Genomic DNA, 12,144 nt, shown 5'->3' with positions numbered 1-12,144 from the left:
CTTCTTACTTGATATGTTAACTGCCAGGGCACATTCACACAGGCCTGATCCTGCCTGAACCTGCCGGGCAGCATTGCCTGGCAGGGAGGCAGGGATCATGATTTCAGACTGCTGACAGGCACCTGAAGGAATTGAGCAGTTGGGGGGGATGGTCAGAAGGACTTTCTTTTGGTTGAAGGGAAGTGGGGGAGGGTGGTAAGCTGAGGGGAGAGCTGGGCCAGAACACCTGCTGCCACTAGACTACAGAAAAACAACCACAAAATAAAACTCACGCCCTCCTGCGTCACCTCTGGCTCTGGTTCCTCGCTGCCTGATCCGCCTGGACAAGAAGTGACTTCCCTTTGCAGACACTGGGTTAAGATTGCAATGGGCTTTAGGCAAAGTACCGCAGTTCTGGCAAGTGTGTCTCCCGCCTCAGAATGCCAGGATGAAATCCCAACCTGTGGGAAGGCAATGGGATTGTTGGGGGTCGCTGCGGCCATTTTGATTGGCTCCCCGCCTGGTTTCTGCCTGGCGGAGAGGGTTCAAATCTTTCCTTTCCTTCCTTATCCTGGAAGGAAGAATGAAATGACAGGCCCAGGATGGGATTTTCCAGGCCTCGCTCGCCCCAAGATTGGAAAATCCCGCTCGAAGTCAACGGACCTCTGCATGGTCTGTGGCCCCCCCTCCCCCCCTCACGCCCGCTACGATTCCTGTGGCAGGCGGGACGAGAAATTTCCGAGCCTAATGTCCCTCCTCGGCTGTGTTTGCTATTTCAGATGGACAGAAAACAAAATGCCCGTGCCCGTAGTTTGATGAGCAGCTGGGGGCGTGGAGGGGCATTCTCCCTATGTCCTCCCGGTGTCTTTGGCCAATATTTAGCCCTCTGCCAGTATCACTAAAAGTAGGAGCCTCACTGTGCGCAAATTTGCTGCTGCGTTTCCTACATTGCAGGAGTAATGCACCACTTTACAGAGAGAAAGAATGAGGGTCGTTCCTTGGCCCTAATCCTATCCTTACTGCGGATAGTTGGGAACCTGTCTCGGGGGCAGGGAATTCATATGGTGTTCGTGGAAGTGGAAATGAATAGGGTTGGGAAGTATTTTCCGATCAGGGCCAGTGTGATCTCCTGGACTCGTTTCGATCGCCTCAGGGGGTCGGGGAGGAATTTCCCAGATTTATTTTCCCCATATTGGCCCTGGGGTTTTCACTCTGGGTTTTCGCCTCTCCCTGGAGATCACATGGTCTGGAATGGGGGGGTGGGGGTGAGTTAATAGGTTGTGATGAACAAAGCATCGTAGCTGTGAGGGACAGCTCGGTGGATAGGATATTGGTATGTAGATAGGCTGGAAAATTGGGCGGGGATCCTGGATTCAGGATTCAATCCTGGACCGGGGAGCGGCGCGGGTTTGGAGGGCCGAAGGGCCTGTTCCTGTGCTGTATTGTTCTTTGTTCTTTGTTCTAAGCAGCTCGAGTTGCCCCGAGTTTGTGCAAGACGCCGCAGAGGCCCTATCTTCGTGCTTGAGTTTAAGTTTGGGCAAGAACACATCTTGTGCCTCTACCCACCCGCCGCTACGGTAGAACGCGGGTTACTTGTAATTCTGCCGAAGTTTGCACAGGCTGCAAAAACGCCACCGCTTTCGGAGTTACAGTCCTTGGACGTAGATTTTACATTGTGCTGGGAAATGGTGTTTGGCGATTTATTGGGCAGATATTGCGGGAAGCCCTTTTGTGTTTACTTTTCTGAGCGTTGGGAGTTGAAATGCTTCCAGCTCAACCGGGCAGCATTTCAAGAATATCTTTGTCAATGCCTGGGGTTGAGTTTTCAGTTAGAAATTGTGCAGAAGGCATCTGATGTAGACGAGTAATTGGAAGCACCTGCTAGAAGGCGTTTTGTGTATAAAAAAAAATGTTGGCCTGTTTTTTTTTTTGCTTCGTCATTTTCTATTCCTGTGCCGTAACCACTTGTTGTGGTGTCAGTGCTGTTTTCTACAATTGGTGTTTTACTGTTGGGGGTATGTCTGCCTAGGCATGAATACTGACTTGTTGTCGTGATCCAATCGTTGAAACAGATGGCGACTTTTTTTTTTGTGGCTGAATTTGAGAGTCGCAGACCAGATGCTAAAAATGGCAGGATTGATTTTATGTGAGACTCCATCACTTTTTAAAAACTGCTGCAACAAATGTCACTGGATTTTATTTTCTGGTACCTCCTGCGGAGACCACTTTTAGACGGTGAATTTAATTGGCTGGTTTTTTAATAAAGATTCTTTGGTTTTGGACAAAAACAAATCCCTGCCTTTCACTTCCGTGCCCATTTTCTATCTTCGGTCAAAGGGTCATTAATCAACCTTGTCTTATTCATGATGCTTTCTCCAGCAATTGAAGGAAAGGAAGGGATCATATTCATACAGTGCCTTATGCAGCCACAATAGGTGCCAAAATGCTTTACCCCAAATGAAGTGCTTGGAAACGTCGGGATAAATATTGGCCAGGCCACCCAGGTGAAGATCCCTCCTTTTCCTTTTTAAAGTGTTAAAAAAAGTTTTTATTTATTGGTCACAAGTAGGCTTACATTAACACTGCAATGAAGTTACTGTGAAAATCCCCTATTTATGATTAGTGCATTGGAATCTTTGATAACCACTCGATTGGGGGGTTTACTCAATGTCTCATCTGAAAGATGGCACCTTTGACAATGCAGCACTCCCTCAGCGCTGCTCTGAAGTGTCAGATTGGGTTAGTTGCTGCCACAGAACTTGCAGCTAAGGCCAAAAAGCACGAAGTTACAGAAGTGTTTGTTTTCTTTTTCTGTCTTCTGGACTTATAAAAGGGAAGTCATGGACGGAATTTTACCGGCACGTCCGCCCGAGGTTCGTACGATCCCACCCGAGGCCAATGGAGAATGCTGTTCTCCGAGCCTCGCCCGTCCCTGGAATCGGGGCGGGCGTGCTGGTAAAATTCCAGCCCATGTCTGACAAACCTGTTGGAGTTGCTTGATGGTGTTAAGTAGTATAGATATGTTATAATCCCGGTCAGAAACTACAAGGTGTTTCGTGGAGTCAGCCTATATCATAGGTTTTGCACTTTGAATTTTGGCACAGGTAAGTACAAGATGTTTCATTCCAGGTATGATTCAAATGACCCACTAGGGAGCTTTTATCAAACAAAATTTATTTAAGAATACAATTAACCCATATAAAATTTGCAATAACTTTTACTAATTGCAAACAAGAAAAAAACCAACTGTGGTATTGCACAAACCTTAACAGCTACGAATACTGTTCCAACACAACATTCTTACCAGCATACATTCTGGTTTCTGTTTAGCACAGAAAGTAAGTATGCTTATGTGATGCTGGATCTTGCAGCTTTGCAACAAGGAAACTACCCCAATATTAATGTTAGGCTCACTGGTCCATAGTTTTCTCTCTACTTCCCTTTTTGAATAGAGGGCTTACATTAGCTACCCTCCAATCTGTAGGAAGTATTCCAGAATCCAAAGAATTTTGGAAAATAACCACCAATGGATCTACTATTTCCAGGGCCACTTCCTTAAGTACTCTGGGATGAAGATTATCAGGACATGCGGATTTATCCATCTTCAATCCCATCAATTTCCCCAAAACCATTTCTCTACAAATGCTGATTTCCTTCAGCTCCTCAATAAAACATGTTTCTCTCTGAACTTCTGGTACATTATTCATGTCTTCCTTTGTGAAGACTGAAGCAAAGTACAAACTTAATTCCTCAGCCTCAGTTGGAGATGCTGCTTCTCTGAGGCTTTAAGTCAGTGATGGTCAATCTAGGCCAGTGAGTGGGCTGCACGAGTGGCCCTCCTTCATCTCAGTGGGCCGCAAGATTGAAATCGGGCTTGTTCACTAACCTTGACCTCATGAATAAGATTAAATGTATTTAATACGCATTGAATATTTCATAACAAGTTATAGAAAATACTCAATCATTCATATATTACTTGAACTGTCATCAACTTCAAACGGTAAAACCAAAAGAAATATTTACGCTAGATTGAACGCAGAGGTAGCGCACAGCTCTCACAGTCAATGTTGAGTGAGAGAATTCAGCATGCAGCTGACTTCAATTGCCCTCGCTTTACGCATGAACCACTTCAGTCACACCGGTAGGAAAGATGCCATGTGGATGGAAATCAGTGGAATCTGGCAACCCTGTGCATGGGCAACGGTCAACAGAATGTCTCGTGGGGCCACACCCAGGACCCAGAGGTGAACCCAGGCATGAAGCTGTCAGACTGCAAGTTGCCCACCGCTACTTTAAGGTGAGATTACACCTGCGTTCTCAGGTGTGGCATGTCACTGCTTTGGAGGAGGGTAGGGAAGCTTCCTCTGGTGTCCTAGCCCTAGCCAGTTTTTATCTCTCTGCCAACATTGTTCATGGAAAGCTGATTATCTGGTTGATATTTATCTGCTGTTTGTGAGATCTTCCTGTATGCAAATTGGCTGCCACACTCCCTACTTTATCACAGTGACTACAAATTAAAATTACTTTTTTAATTGTGAAGTGTTAGAGGAAGTGCTGGGGTTATAGAAACAATGAAACTAGGAGCAGGAGTAGGCCACATGGCCCATCGAGCCTGCTCCGCCATTCATCTTGATCATGGCTGATCATCAAATTCAATATCCTGATCCCTGGCCCCTTCCTCCCATATCCTTTGATCCCTTTAGCCCCAAGAGCTATATCTAATTTCTTCTTGAAATCAGACAACATTTTGGCTTCAGCTACATTCTGTGGTAGTGAATTCCCATCTGGGTGAAGAAATTTCAGTTCTAAAAGGTTTACCCCTTAACCTCAAACTATGACCCCTAGTTCTGGACTCCCCCCACCATAGAAATCATAGAAACCCTACAGTGCAGAAGGAGGCCATTTGGCCCATCGAGTCTGCACCGACCACAATCCCACCCAGGCCCTATCCCCATAACCCCTTAATCCCATGCATTTACCCTAGCTGGTCCCCCTGACACTAAGGGGCAATTTAGCATGGCCAATCCACCTAACCCACACATCTTTGGACTTTGGATTCTTTCTGAATCTAGCCTGTCTAACCCTGTTAGAATTTTATAAGTTTCTATGAGATCCCCTCTCACTCTTCTAAACTCCAGTGAATATAATCCTAACCAATTTAGCCTCTCCTCATACAACAGACCTGCCATCCCAGGAATCAGCCGGGTAAACCTTTGCTGTACTCCCTCTGTGACAAATGCTACAGAAACATATTATATATTCTTTTGGTGGCAATGGAGGCAATCCATTTTCAGTTGCTTTTTTTTTAAACAGAAAGTCTGTTCATTGAAGTTGCTGTGGTCCAAACTACAGTGTCTGGAGTACCTGTGTTACAGGGACAGAAGAGTAATATTTTGGCCTATTTAAATGGGATAGCTGCCAGTGTTTGAGAGTCTTCAGTCCCCAGGATACTTTTCAGGCTACATGAGTAGATTTAAGTTTTTTACATCTCCATTATTTTCTTGACCTGCTTGTGCGACTGTCATTTGGGATTGCGTGAGCACCATTTTCAATACCTTGATCTTGAGAAAACTGTCACATAATACAAGCGAAAGGAACAAACGCTGGTTTACAGGGAAATAAATCACTCGCCTGCTGAATTTGCCGGTTTTAAAGTGTGACCCGTTCCTTCACAGAATTGCAGAATGGTTATAGCACAGAAGGAGGCCGTTCGGCCCATCATTTCTGCACTGGCCCCCCGAAGGAGCGATTTACCTAGTGCCACTTCAGCCATTTCATGGAATCCCTACAGTGCGGAATGAGGCCATTCGACCCATTGAGTCTGCACCAACTCTCTGACAGAGTATTTTACCCAGGCCCCCTCCCTTGCTTTATCCCTGGAACCACACACATTTACCACGACTAATCTATCTAACCTGTACATCTTGGGACACTAAGGGGCAATTTAGCATGGCCAATCCACCTAACCTAACCACATCTTTGGAGTGTGGGAGGAAACCGGAGCACCCGAAGGAAACCCACGCAGACTCGGGGAGAATGTGCAAACTCCACACAGTCACTCAAGACCGGAGTCGAACCTGGGTCCCTGGCGCTGCGAGGCCACAGTGCTAGCCACTGTGCTGCCCATAATCTATAGGTATATGTTGAGAATTTTTGTGTGGCCAGAGATTCTTGGGCTGGAGAGGTAATATGTGCGGTATTCCTGAAATCATGCTCTCTGCTTTATATTAGAGTAGTATGGATAGTAATATTACAGCAGGTCACTGTTGAAGGGCGTCAGATATCATTCAATAGGTCTTAATGAAGTCCTTGTTGTCTTAAGTAGGTTAACTGCATGTATTTAATAACTACAAAACTATGTACATATATACAATGGAGGGTTCAAGCTAAGAGCTGTGTCCATACTTGCCTGTGCACACAGCTCTGTCCAACATGAGATTGAATCCAAGGTACAGGTCATGTGTACGCTTACATTAATGTGTGTGCGGCACTGTACTCAGTCCCACATTAACACTATATGTGTCAGACCCTTATGTTACAGTCACTATGCTGTTACAGGCACAGAGCTCATTAGCCCTTGATGTGAGATGAATGGGTTTTATCACCTGGTACTGATGGCTTCATTCTTTGGCAGTCCATGCTTAACACAAGGATACATTTCCATGTTACCTTGGGTATGGAAGCATTGAAGAAGGCCAGTCAGTCCATCCTGTCTGGGCTACAAAGTACCCTTACACCCAGGCTTGACAGGGTAGGTGCCAAGAGGTTGTTTGATTTAAGAGTCCAGAGAGTCGTCAGGGGGTAAAGGCTCAGGATAAGGGGCCGATCATTTAGGGCGGAGGTGAGGAAAAACATCTTCACTCAGAAGATTGTGAATCTTTTGCATTCTCTACCCTAGAGGTTGTGGATGCTGCATCGCTGAATATAGTTAACTGTGAGATAGACAGGCTTTAGGTTCCTTGGAATTGAGGGATAATGGGAATAGGCAGGAAGATAAATTCAGGCAGAGGATAAGCCACGATCGTGCTGAATGGGGAAGCAGCCTGGATGGGCCGAATGGTCTACTCCTGCTCCTTGTGTTCTTACAGTGTGGTCTCACCTAAAATGTGGCCTTGAGAAATGGAGCCTGTCGACTCCATTAAATGCGGGACTGTAGTGTACATAATGTTATAGATGCAGAACACTAATATAAAATAAAGTTTATTTATTAGTCACAAGTAAGGCTTACATTAACACTGCAATGAAGTTACTGTGAAATTCCCCGAGTCGCCACACTCTGGCGCCTGTTCGGGTCAATCCACCTAACCAGCACGTCTTTCAGACTGCGGGAGGAAAACGGAGCACCCGGAGGAAACTCACACAGACACAGGGAGAACATGCAAACTCCACACAGACAGTGACTCAAGTCGGGAATCGAACCCTGGCGCTGTGAGGCAGCAGTGAATGCGAACCACTGTGCCACCATGCTGCCCAATATAATATAATAAACAGAAAATTGTTATCCGACTGTAAACTTAAACCTCTTTCCAGGTGCTTAGTTTAGTATAACAAACCAAAGGACTGGAGGCAACACAAATTGACTTAAATTTTAGTTTATTTAACACTTTAGGTACCAAACTGAAACATACAACAGTTGCGACCCTTAAACTTTTTCACTTCAACCCTTAACATTAACGAATACGACCCTGGGATTTTAGCGATGGCCAGGTCTGTTCCCAATGTAGATTCTTCCTCGTCGTTTTCTTCTCTGAAGGTGTTCTTCAGGGCACAGTTGCGATGGTTGGTCTCGGGTCGTCGCAGGAAACGAAGACTGAAACACCCTTCTTTATCCCCAAACTTTCCCAATCTTCCACAAGCTTCTCAGGCAGCCAGCCAATGATGTTATCGGAAACCGATCACAATGTTCAATCGCGGCCAATGAAGTTACTCGTAAACACCTCCATAATGCTTATCCCAAACTGCACGTAGGGTCGCATTGCCGCAACCATATATGGATATGGCGGGAAACCTTGGTGCCAAGAAGTCTCTAGCATAACTATCCATATTAGGTAAACCCAGGGAGTGTCAGGTCACAGTTCACAGGACAGGTCATGACCTACTGCAGCCTTCTAACCTCCATCTGTGTTTAATTATAACTTGACAGAAGTCCCCAGTATGCATTACTCAGTCACAATTGCTGTTGCAGCTAATATTGCCGCTGTTGTTGTTGTAATCGTTGGTGCATTCGTACCTCCGACCACACAATACTCAGCAGGTTAGACAGCATTTGCAGAGAGCGAAACAGAGTTGACGTTTCAGGACAGTCCCCTTTCATCAGAGCACACAAGGTTGTGTTAAAAGATCGCTGACCTGAAATGTTTAACTCTGTTACTCGCTGCACAGAACTGCTGAGTCTTTCTAGAATTTTCTGTTTTGGATTTCAGGCTTTCAGCATCCACATGCAATGTGTGACTTTTGCTGTAGAGCCATTAAAAGGTGGCCACAGTGGGCTGAATAACCCAGTTCTGCGCTGTACAACCACGGTGGCACAGTGGTTAGCATTGCTGCCTGACAGCGCCAGAGGCCCGGGTTCGATTCCCAACTCGGATCACTGCCTGTGCGGAGTCTGCACGCTCTCCCCATGTCTGCGTGGGTTTCCTCCAGGTGCTCCGGTTTCCTCCCACAGTCCGAAAGACGTGCTGGTTAGGAGCATTGGCCATGCTAAATTCTCCCTCGGTTTATCCGAACAGGCGCCGGAGTGTGGCTGTTAGGGGATTTTCACAGTAACTTCATTGCAGTGTTAATGCAAACCTACTTGTGACACTAATAAACAGAGCTCCTACCAATAAACCAGATTGGATCTCGAAAAGACAACATAAAATTCTCCAGATGCTTGAAATTTAGAATTTGTAAAATAATCGAATAGTTGGAAATACTATGGTAAGGGGGCCCTCGAACTTAGAAAGTTAAGGCGTGATCAAAATTTTTAAGTATTAAGGGTAACTGGAAGAGAGAAACTATTTGCACTATTTTTGAGGAGTTTAAGAGGAGGAGGCTAAGTGTGAAAAAGCGAGATAGAATCATAGAATCTTACAATGCAGAAGGAGGCCATTCGGCCCATCAGGTTTGCACCGACCACAATCCCACCCAGGTCCTATCCCCACAACTCCATGTATTTACCCTAGCTAGTCCCCCTGACATTAAGGGGCAATTTAGCATGGCCAATCCACCTAACCCGCACATCTTTGGACTGTGGGAGGAAACTGGAGCACCCGGAGAAAACCCACGCAGACACGGGGAGAAGGTGCAAACTCCACACAGACAGTGACCCAAGCCGGGAATCGAACATGGGACCCTGGTGCTGTGAGGCAGCAGTTCCTCACTGTGCCGCCCGATTCAGGAGTGAAGGTCGGACACATCTCTACGTACAAAGAATGGCTGAACTTTGCAACTCTCTCCCGCAAACTACAACTGAGGGAATATCAATTGTCAATTTTAATTCTGAGGTGATTTTTAATATTCAAAGGTTTTAACGGATATGAGGCAAGTGGATTTGGGTCGCAGGTGAAGCTGGATCTTATTGATTGGAGGAACAGGCTTGAAGGGCTGAATGGACTACTCCTGTTTTTATGTTCCTCAGGTAGCGACTGTGGATTATGGAAAACCTGACATTTTTCTGTCAGGTGATGATGTTGCCAGAACTGGAAGATCTGCCAGGTAGCAAGCTTATGAGGGGGAACAGTGCAAGGGAAAAGTGATGGGGAAGGGTGGTGAGCTGGGAGGGGGCATAATGATAAATAATTATAAATAAACAAAAGGAAAATATTGACTATTAAATATTTGGATGGGAAACAGGACATGATTAGTTGAAAGAAGTGCAAGTGCTCGAAAAAAAGAGGCACAATGAGAAATTGGATGGTGTAAGATATGAGTTTGTACCGTTTCCTGTCTTTGTAATAATTTGATTTGATTTATAATTGTCACATGTATTAACACACAGTGAAAAGTATTGTTTCTTGCGCGCTATACAGAAAAAAACATATCCTTCATAAAGAAGGAAATGAGAAAGTGCAGAATGGAGTGTTACAGTCATAGCTAGGGTGTAGAGAAAGATCAACTTAATGCAAGGTAGGTCCATTCAAGAGTCTGACAGCAGCAGGGAAGAAGCTGTTCTTGAGTCGGTTGGTACGTGACCTCAGACTTCTGTACCTTTTTCCCGATGGAAGAAGGTGGAAGAGGGAATGTCCGGGGTGCGTAGGGTCCTTAATTATACTGGCTGCTTTTCTGAGGTAGCGGGAAGTGTAGACAGAGTCAATGGATGGGAAACTGGTTTGCGTGATGGATTGGGCGACATTCACGACCTTTTGTAGTTTCTTGCGGTCTTGGGCAGAGCAGGAGCCATACCAAGCTGTGACACAACCAGAAAGAATGCTTTCTATGGTGCATCTGTAAAAGTTGATGAGAGTCGTAGCTGACATGCCAAATTTCCTTAGTCTTCTGAGAAAGTAGAGGCGTTGGTGGGCTTTCTTAATTATAGTACCGGCATGGGGGGACCAGGACAGGTTGTTGGTGATCTGGATACCTAAAAACTTGAAGCTCTCGACCCTTTCTGCTTCGTCCCCGTTGATGGTTGGATGATCAGTGAACATTTTATATAAACCAATAACAAATCAGTAACACTGTCCCATTGATATCTGCTGCGGTGGTGCACATTCAGGATTGGTCTCTGTGGTGTCTCAAGAACAGGACTGTACAAGAAAATGTCAGTGTCTAAAATGACTACGTAAATAAAGTTCAGTCTTTCAGACAGTGGATTGTTGCACTAATTCTTCTGTGAATTCCTTCCACTTTATTGCATTTATTTATTTTTTGATGAAAATGGAAAGTGGGAGCCTTCCCTACAATGGGCAAAAGAGCTTCAGCTCCTTTATAAGAATAAATAGGAACAGGAGTGGACAATACTAGCCCTCGAGTCTGCTTTGCCATTCACTATGATCATGGCAGAATGTCTACCTCAACTCCACTTTCCTGCCCTCCTCCCATTCCCTGAGAGGCCAAATATCAAACATCTCAGCCGCAATTGTCCCATCCCACCTGCCACGGGAATTGTAGCGTGCCCCCGGGGGCAGACCATGCAAAGGTCCATTGACCTCGGCGGGATTCTCCGGTTTTGCAAGCGTGGCCAAAGAACCCCCCCCACCTTTAACTGTATTCAAAGATGGAGCATCCACAACCCCCCGGGGTAGAGAATTCCAAAGAGCTATAATCCGAGAGTGAAATGATTTATCCTCGCCTCAGTCCGAAATGATCAGGTCTCTTATCCTGATACGGTGCCCCCCTCCTCCCTTCCCCCCATATTCTGGATACCCACAATCAGGGGAAGCAACCCCAGCAAGCCCTAGATGCCACTGGTTTCTGACGCCTGAAGAAGAGAATTTCTCTCTGATTGAATTTTGAGACTTTCTCATTCTCGGGACCCACACAATCACAGCGTGCAGATGGAGGCCATTCAGCCTGCCATGTCTTCGCTGGCTCTCCGAAGGAGCAATTTACCAAGTGCAATTTTTGGTAGTCCTGCACGTTCTTCCGTGTCAGATAATAAACAGGCATGTTGGAAGGATTTGCAGGTTGATACTCAACTGTTAGGCCACATTATGAATGCACCTTCCGCGACCAATAAACACTTTAGTGGGTCTTGAATCCAGAGCTTCTGACTCGGAGGTAGGGGACTCTACCCACTTCACCCCAAGACCCCCTTCATGAATCCATCAAAAGTGAAATCTTTGTGCAGCTCATGTTGATGGGCATAGAAGGTGGTAGGGTGGTAAAGGAAATGAGATGTTACTGAATGAGTTACGATGTGGAGATGCCGGCGTTGGACTGGGGTGGGCTCAGTAAGAAGTCTCACAACACCAGGTTAAAGTCCAACAGGTTTATGTGGAATCACGAGCTTTCGGAGCGCTGCTCCTTCATCAGGTGAGTGCTGCTTCATCACCTAATGAAGGAGCAGCGCTCCGAAAGCTCGTGATTCCAAATAAACCAGCTCGATTTTAATTTGGTGTTGTGAGACTTCTTACTGAATGAGTTGGCAGTATGTGATGATTCTCAGTTGTTAAATATTACCTTGCTCATTTCAGGAAATTGGCTGTTAACTGTGTTTTTAAAAAATTCACGTGATACATTTCG

The 12,144-nt window shown here is 45.7% G+C and overlaps 1 protein-coding gene across 1 annotated transcript in view; it reads left to right on the top strand.

The window, feature by feature from the left end:
• The window catches only part of LOC144487108 (mediator of RNA polymerase II transcription subunit 12-like protein), a 596,823-nt gene that overhangs the window by 97,904 nt on the left and 486,775 nt on the right, over window positions 1-12,144 (top strand).

The sequence above is a fragment of the Mustelus asterias genome, chromosome 3 (genome assembly GCF_964213995.1).
Source record: "Mustelus asterias chromosome 3, sMusAst1.hap1.1, whole genome shotgun sequence".
Taxonomy (NCBI): Eukaryota; Metazoa; Chordata; class Chondrichthyes; order Carcharhiniformes; family Triakidae; genus Mustelus; species Mustelus asterias.
The sequence above is the reverse complement of the archived record's forward strand: the minus strand, read 5'-3'. Positions and strand labels throughout refer to the sequence as shown.